At 37.3% G+C, this 7743-nt stretch overlaps 1 pseudogene; it reads left to right on the forward strand.

The window, feature by feature from the left end:
• The first annotated feature begins 1054 nt into the window (after positions 1 to 1054).
• On the forward strand, positions 1055 to 1404 carry LOC123787933 (small ribosomal subunit protein eS24 pseudogene; annotated as a pseudogene).
• Positions 1405 to 7743: the final 6339 nt, after the last annotated feature.

A 7743-nucleotide genomic window follows, 5' to 3' on the forward strand; every position in this document is an offset into this window, starting at 1 on the left:
TTAGTTGTGGAGTTTGTTTTGTCAGTTTATTTATTCTTTTTTAATATATTTTCTACCTCTTTGTCGTAGTTCTCACTGAGCTCATCCACTCCTCTCTCAAGTCTGGTGACTATCTTTACTACCATTACTTTCAACTATTTATCAAATACATTGCTTATCTCCATTTTATTTAGTTATGTTTCTGATGTTTTCTCTTGGTCATTTGTTTGGAACATATTCCTCATGTCCTCGTTTTGGTTGAGTTTCTGTATTTGTTTCTATGAATTAGGTCAAAGAGCTATTTCTCCTAGCTTTGAAGGAATGGTCTTATGTTGTAATGGCCCCTCTGTAGCCCCCTGTGTAGCCTGAATATGCCTGGTGGCTTTGGCTGGCTGTATCTTTAGTGGGTGTTAGGTAGGTGTACCACAGTAGTCTTCACCAGGGATCCCCTGGTGGAATAGCTGACGTTAAAACAGGCACAGACCAGGGGGTCCCAGGTTCCTTCACACAAGGGTCACTCTTGTGAAATGACTGAAACCGAAGCAGCCTTCAGCCATAGTGGTTCTGGGACCCCCTTTGCAGGTGTCATTTTGGTGGGACAGCCTGAATTGAAGCAGGAATGGTCTAATTGTACCCAGGGCACTTTGTACAGAGGACACTATTGTGGGATGGCTGGAGCAGAAGTGGGCATAAGCCAGGGGCTCCCTATGCACTCTGTTTAGGGGCATCACTGGTGGGAGGGCAGGAGTTGAAGCAGTCATAAGGCAGGTGGTCCCAATATGCTCTGTACAGGAAGCACCCTACTGGGATGCCTGCATGTGAAGATGGTGTGAGCCAGGAATCTCAGGAATCTATACAGGGGATGCCTTGGCATCATAGCTGGAGCTGCAGTAGGTGTGAGTTAGGATGTCCTGTGGTGTTCCACACATTGGGTGCCCTTGTGGATCATCTAGAGCTAAAGTGTTTGCAACTCTTTTTCTTGTTGGCTGCTTGAAGCTCAGCCACCATCATAAACAACACAGTAACTATCCGGACCAGCAAGTTCATGACCAACCCACTACTTCAGTGGAAAAAAATGATCATTGATGTTCTTCACCCCGAAAAGACAACAGTACCTAAGACAGAAATTTGGGGAAAACTAGCCAAAATGTACAAGACCAGACCACATGTCATCTTTGTACTTGGATTCAAAACCCATTTTGGTGGTGGCAAGACAACTATCTTTGGCATGATCTATAATTCCTTAGATTATGCAAAGAAAACTGAATCCAAACATAGACTTGCAAGACATGGCCCCTATGAGAAGAAAAATACCTCAAGAAAATAGTGAAAGGAATTCAAAGACAGAATGAAGAAATTCAGGGGGACTGCAAAAGCCAATGTTGGTGCTGGCAAAAAGTGAGCCGGAGAGTGGACAACAGAAGGAGTAAAAATTCTGCAGTGACTGTATGTTGTGATTTATATAGATTTTTCAAGGGAGACTTAATAAACGAAGAACTTTTATGTAAAAAAAAAAGTAAAAAAGAAAAAGTACGTTCAAGTCTAAGGTGTCCTGAGGTTTTTGTGTTGTGTCACCTTGATGAGATGGATGGAGATATAGTGGGTTTGTCTGGCCGTGTCCTGGTATGCACCACAATACGACAGCCTTGGTTGGATAGACAAAGCTCACAGAGGTGCAGGTGGGGGGGGGTCACCTTGAGTGGATTGTTGGGGATGACATGAGCTGTGGGTCTAAGATTCACTGTGGCAGCTACATGGCTCAGACACCCATTCCCTGCTCCTCTATGTGCTATCAAGGTAGAAAGGAATATAAATAATGGTGTTTTCCAGCCTCTCTGATCTGGACAACATTCCAGCAGCTCCTCTGATATTTGGAGGATGCTCTAGGACTAGTTCCTTCATATTTTAGTTGTTCCTTTAAACCACTGCTCTTTCTTATGTGCCCCAGTTTTGTTAGGCCTGGTATGGCTTAGGGGCTCTGGGTTCAGTGAAGAAGCAGACTGGCTAGGGTATCTATATCTTGCTCCAGCCTGCACTATCATGGTGGAGGGGAAACATGAACAATAGTTTTGCCACCCCTCCAATCCCAGTGAGCATTCCCACAGGACCCCTGCCATTTTGTAGAGGGTTTATTTCCTTTAAATAGTAGTTGCCCTTTTGAACCATGGCTTTTTCTCTATGCTCCAGTGTCAAGGAATTTGCTCCCAGTCCCTCAATACTATCCCTTCCCATGCTGCAAGCTGCAATTTGCAGCCCTGGGTTAGGGTTCCCATGGTAACCATGTCTCTTTCTCTCCTGCCATTCTCTATGTGGCCCCTCTATCTTTTGTTGTGCACAAGCTGTTCAGTCAGCCACTGGTTCTTCTTCAGGAGGAATTCCTCCATATGTAGGAGTAGATTTGGTGTTTCCCTGGGTGAGGTGAGTTCAAAGTCTTCCCACATCTCGATATTAGGCTTTCTCTCCTCTCAGGTTCATATATATATATATATACTTCAGCTATTGTAATAATGCTGCAATTAACATGAGGGTGTAGATATCTTTTTGAGTTAGTAACTTCTTTTACTTTGGATACAATTCAGAAATGGAATTGCTGGACCATATGGTAGTTTTATTCTTAAATTTTTGAGGAAATTTCATACTGTTGTCCAGAGTGGCACCAATTAGCATTCCCACCAATAGTGTTCAAGTGTTCCCTTTTCTCCATATCCTTGCCTACCATTGTTATCTCTTGCCTTCAATAATAGACATTGTTAACAGGTGTGAGATGATATCTCATTATGTTTCTGATTTATACTTTCAATGTAAATAGTAATTTTGAGCATTTTTTTCATGTACCTATTGGCTGTCTGTATGTCTTCTTTGGAAGAATGCCTGTTCAGATCTTCCATCCATTATTTAATTGGATTGTTTGTTTGTTTGTTTGTTTTGTTGATGAGTTTTAATATAAGATTTGCAAATACTTTCTCCCATTTGGTAAGTTGTCTTTTCCTTTTTCTGATTGTTTCCATTGCTATATAGAAGTTTTTAGTTTGATGTAGTCCCAGTTGTTAATTTTTGCTTTTGTGGCCTTCACTTTTGGTGTCAAATCCAAAACGGCATCACCAAGACTGAGGTCAAAGGGCTTACCACTTGTTTTCTTTTAGAAAGTTTGTGGTTTCAGGCCTTACATTCAAGCCTTTCATCCATTTTGAGTTAATTTTTGTGTATGTTTTAAGAGTGACCCTATTTTATTCTTTTGCATGTGGCTGTTCAGTTTATTAAGACACTGGTCTTCCCCCCTTGTATTTTCTTTGCTCCTTTGTTCCTTTATTTTAAATTGATTGGACATATATATGTGGGTTTATTTCTGGGCATTCTATTAAATCTATGTGTCTGTTTTTATGCCAGTGTCATACTGTTTTTATTACTATAGATTTGTAATATTGTTTAAAATCAGGGAGCTTGATGCCTCCAGTTTTGTTCTTCTTTCTCTAGATTACTTTTATTATTCAGGGTCTTTTGTGCTTCTGCACACATTTTGGGATTGTTTATTCTATTTCTGTGAATAATACCATTGGATTTTCATAGCAAATTTGAATCTAAAGATGGCTTTGTGTGGTATGGACATTTTAAGAATATTATTTATTTTAACCCATGAGCATGAAATATCTTTTCATTTATTTGTATCTTCATTTTTTTTTCATCAATGTCTTATAGTTTTCTGTGTAAAGATGTTTCACCTTCTTGGTTAAATTTATTCCTAACTATGTTATCATTTTTGATGTAACTACTAATGAGATTGTTTTCTTAATCTCTCTTTGTGATAGCTTACTGTTAGTATATAGAAACACAACTGATTTTTTGTTAATTGATTATGCATCCTTCAACTTTACTTAATTTGTTAGTTCTAACAGATTTTGGTGGAGTCTTTAGGGTTTTTTTTTTATATATATAATATCATGCCATCTGCAAATACTGAGTTTTATTTCTTCCTTCACAATTCAGAAGGCTTTTATTTCTGTCTTGCATAATTGCTCTGCTAGGACTTCCAAAATTATGTTAAATAAAAGTGGGGAGAGTGGGCATCCTTATCTTCTTCCCGATCTTAGAGAATAGGTTTCAGAATTTCATCATTGAGTGTAATGTTTTTATGGGCTTGTCATATATAGTCTTTATTATGTTGAAATATGTTTCATCTATACATATTTTGTTGAGAGTTTTAATCATAAATGGATGTTGAATTTTGTCAAATACTTTGACTACATTTATTGAGATAATTATATGAGTTTTATTTTTTACTTTGTTCATGTGGTGCATCACATTGATTTGTTGATGTTGAACCATCCTTGAATCCTTGACTATACCCGCTTGATCATGATATATGATCCTTTTAATGTATAACTGAATTTTGTTTGCTAATATTTCATTAATGGTTTTTGCCTCTGTGTTCATCAAGCATATTGACCTGTATTTTTTTTTTTTTCTTGTGGTATCCTTGTCTTGTTTTGGTATCAGGGTAATACTGGCCTTGTAAAATGAGTTTGGAAGTGCTCTTTGATTTTTTTGAATAATTTGAAAATTAGTATTAATTCTTCTTTAAATGTGTGGTAGAGGGGTACTTGGGTGGTGCAGTCAGTTATGTGTCCAACTCTTGGTTTAGGCTCAGGTCATGAACTCTGGGTCATGAGATGGAGCCATGCATCAGGCTCCAAGCTCAGCATAGAGTCTGCTTGAGATTCTCTTTCCCTCTCCCTCTGCCCCTCCTGCTCATGAACTCTCTCTTTCTCTCAAATAGTCTTTAAATAAATAAATAAATAAATAAATAAATAAATAAATAAATAAATAGTAGAATTCACCAGTGAAGCTATTTTGTCCTTAAATATTTTTTCTTGTTGTTGGGAGATTTTTGTTTACTAATTACATCTCCTTACTAGTAATTGGTCTGTTCAGATTTCCTATTTATTCATGATTTAGTCATTAGATTGTATGTATCTAGGAATTTATCCATTTCTTCTGGCATATAATTGTTCATAGTAGTCTCATATGATCCTTTGTTTTTCTATGGCATCAGTTGTAATGTCTCCTCTCTCATTTTTGTATTTTATTTATTTAAGTTTTCTTTTTCTCTTAGAATACCTAAATGATTTTTCTAATTTGGTTATACTTCCCAAAAACCAGCTTTTAGTTTTATTGATGTTTTTAATTGTCTTTTAATCTCCAATTCATTTCTTTCTCTCTTTTTCTCTTTCTCTTTTTCTTTTTCTTTCTTTCTTTCTTTCCCTTTCTTTTCCTTTTTTTTTTTTTTTTTTTTTTTTTTAGGGAGAGAGAGGGGCGTGAGCAGGGGGAGGGGCAGAGGGAGGGGGACAGAGAATTTGAAGCAGGCTCCATGCTTAGCATGGAGTCCAATGCAGGGCTTGATCACATGACCTGAGCTGAAATCAACAATTGGACAACCAACTGAATGAGCCACCCAGGTGCCCCTGATTCATTTATTTCTGCTCTTTGTTATTCCCTTCCTTCTACTAATTCTGGGCTTAGTTTGTTATTTTTCTAGTTCCTTGAGGTATATATTTTTTTTATAGGAGATCTTTCTTTTTTCTTAATGTTGGCTTTTATTGCTATGAACTTTTGTCTTAGAACTTCCTTTGTTGTATTCCATAATTTTTGGTATGGTTTTTTTCCATTTTAATTTATCTCAAGATATATATTTTTTAATTTCTCTTTTGATTTCTTGCTTGACCTATTGGTAGTTCAATAGCATGTTGGTTAATCTCCACATATTTTTTCAATTTTCTTCTTATAATTGATTTCTATATTCATACTGCTATGATCAGAAAAGATACTTATGTGATTTCAGTGTTCTTAAACTTATTAAGATTTGTTTTGTGGCCTTATATATGATATCTCCTGGAGAATGTTCCATGTTCACTTGAGAAGAATGTGTATTTTGTTGCTTTAGGTTGGAATGTTGTGTGTTTGTCTACTAAGTCCATCTGGTCTAATATACTGCTTTAAGCCAATGTTTTTATTGATTTTCTGTCTGAATGATCTATGTGTTGATAAAAGAGGGATATTAAAGTCCCCTACTATTATTGTTTTGCTATATTTTTTCTCTCTTTAGGTCTGTTAATATTTGCTTTATATATTTAGGTGCCCCTGTTGGGTGTGTAAATATTTACAAATGTTATATTCTCTTTTTAGATTGGCCCCTTTTTCAGTATGTACTGATTTTTTTTGTCTATTATTGCAATCTTTGTCTTAAAGTCTATTTTGTGTGACATAATCATAGTGACCTCAGCTTACTTTAAATTCTTTTGTTTCTAAGTTATTTTAATTTTAACTACCACTAAATTTTCTGTCAATTTTTTCACTATGTTTTGGTATTTTATGATCAAATCTTAAACAACAAACTAGGAAATGTATAAGGACCCACAAGGCCTTTTTTCTAAAGATTTTATTTACTTATTTGAGAGAGAGAGACAACGAGAGAGAGGGAGAGAGAGAGAGAGGACAAGTGGGGGGAAGGGTAGAGGGAGAAGCAGACTCTCCACAGACCAGGGAACCCAATGTGAAACTTGATCCCAGAGTCCTGGGATCATGACTTGAGCTGAGGGCAGATGCTTAACTGACAGAGGCACCCAGGCACTTTTGTTTTTAAGATTGTATTTGTTTGTTTTTCTATTTGTTTGTTAGAGAAGGAGAGAGAGTGTGCACAAGCTGGGGGAGGGTCAGGCAGAGGGAGAAGCAGGCTTCCTACTAAGCAAGGAACCAGATGAGGGACTTAATCCCAGGACCCTGGGATCATGGCCTAAGCCAAAGGCAGATGCTTAACCAACAGAGCCACCCAAGCATCCCCCACAGGGCTTTTAAGATGTGTATTTACTAACTCTATTATGTGGAAGATTCTGGTACCTTGCAAGAAGAATGAGATATGAAATCAGACAGACCTGATATGAGTACCAATAATTACTCCTGGTGTAAGTTTAGATTAAACTCATTAAGTGTAAATTTCCTCATATATATTTGTAACAGCTATGGTCAACATTTCCACTGAATTTAAATAGTATTTACTCAAATCTTCATTCAGGGATTCCATCATTTTCCCCTTAGTTCCAGGTACTTTCATGTTTCCTATATTTCTCTTAGTCAGCCCTGCTTCTGCATTCGTTCTTTAACTGAATTTGTTCTTTTTTCAGATCATCTCACAGTTTGAAGTGTGTTGTCACTTCTCTGTGCAATGTGGCCCCATGCTAGTCTGTACTGCAATTCTTATGCTTTCTAAAGTAAAGGAGGAGAATATTTACTGAAGTGTAGCAAGCAACTTAAAATTGAATTGAAGACATTCCTTACTGGATATTTTATTTTTCTCTCAGTGTCAGACTCTGATCTTTTTTTTAAGATTTTATTTATTCATTTGAGAGAGAGAGAGAGAGAGAGAGAAAGGCAGAGAGAGCACAAGCAGGGGGAGAGAAGTAGAGTCTTGGGAGTCCGACATGGGGCTCAATCCCAGGACCTGGAGACCATGACCTGAGCTGAAAGCAGATGCTTAACCATCTGAGCCACCCAGACGCCCCTGTTGGACTCTGATCTTATTGCCTAGTCTCAACTCTGTCATCACTGACTTCTTCCCTCTCTTATGGCCTGCCCTCAAAATATTGTCAAATTTTTAAGGAAAAAAATGCTTATTTTTTCTGACCTTTTCTCTAGGGCTTAGTTTTCTACCACTAAATCTATCAAGGAATTTTCCTAAGTAAACACAGCTCTATCTGCAGAAGAAATGTTGGG

This window comes from Ursus americanus, chromosome X, assembly GCF_024610735.1.
Source record: "Ursus americanus isolate L20-20 chromosome X, mUrsAme1.1.p, whole genome shotgun sequence".
NCBI classification, from domain to species: Eukaryota; Metazoa; Chordata; class Mammalia; order Carnivora; family Ursidae; genus Ursus; species Ursus americanus.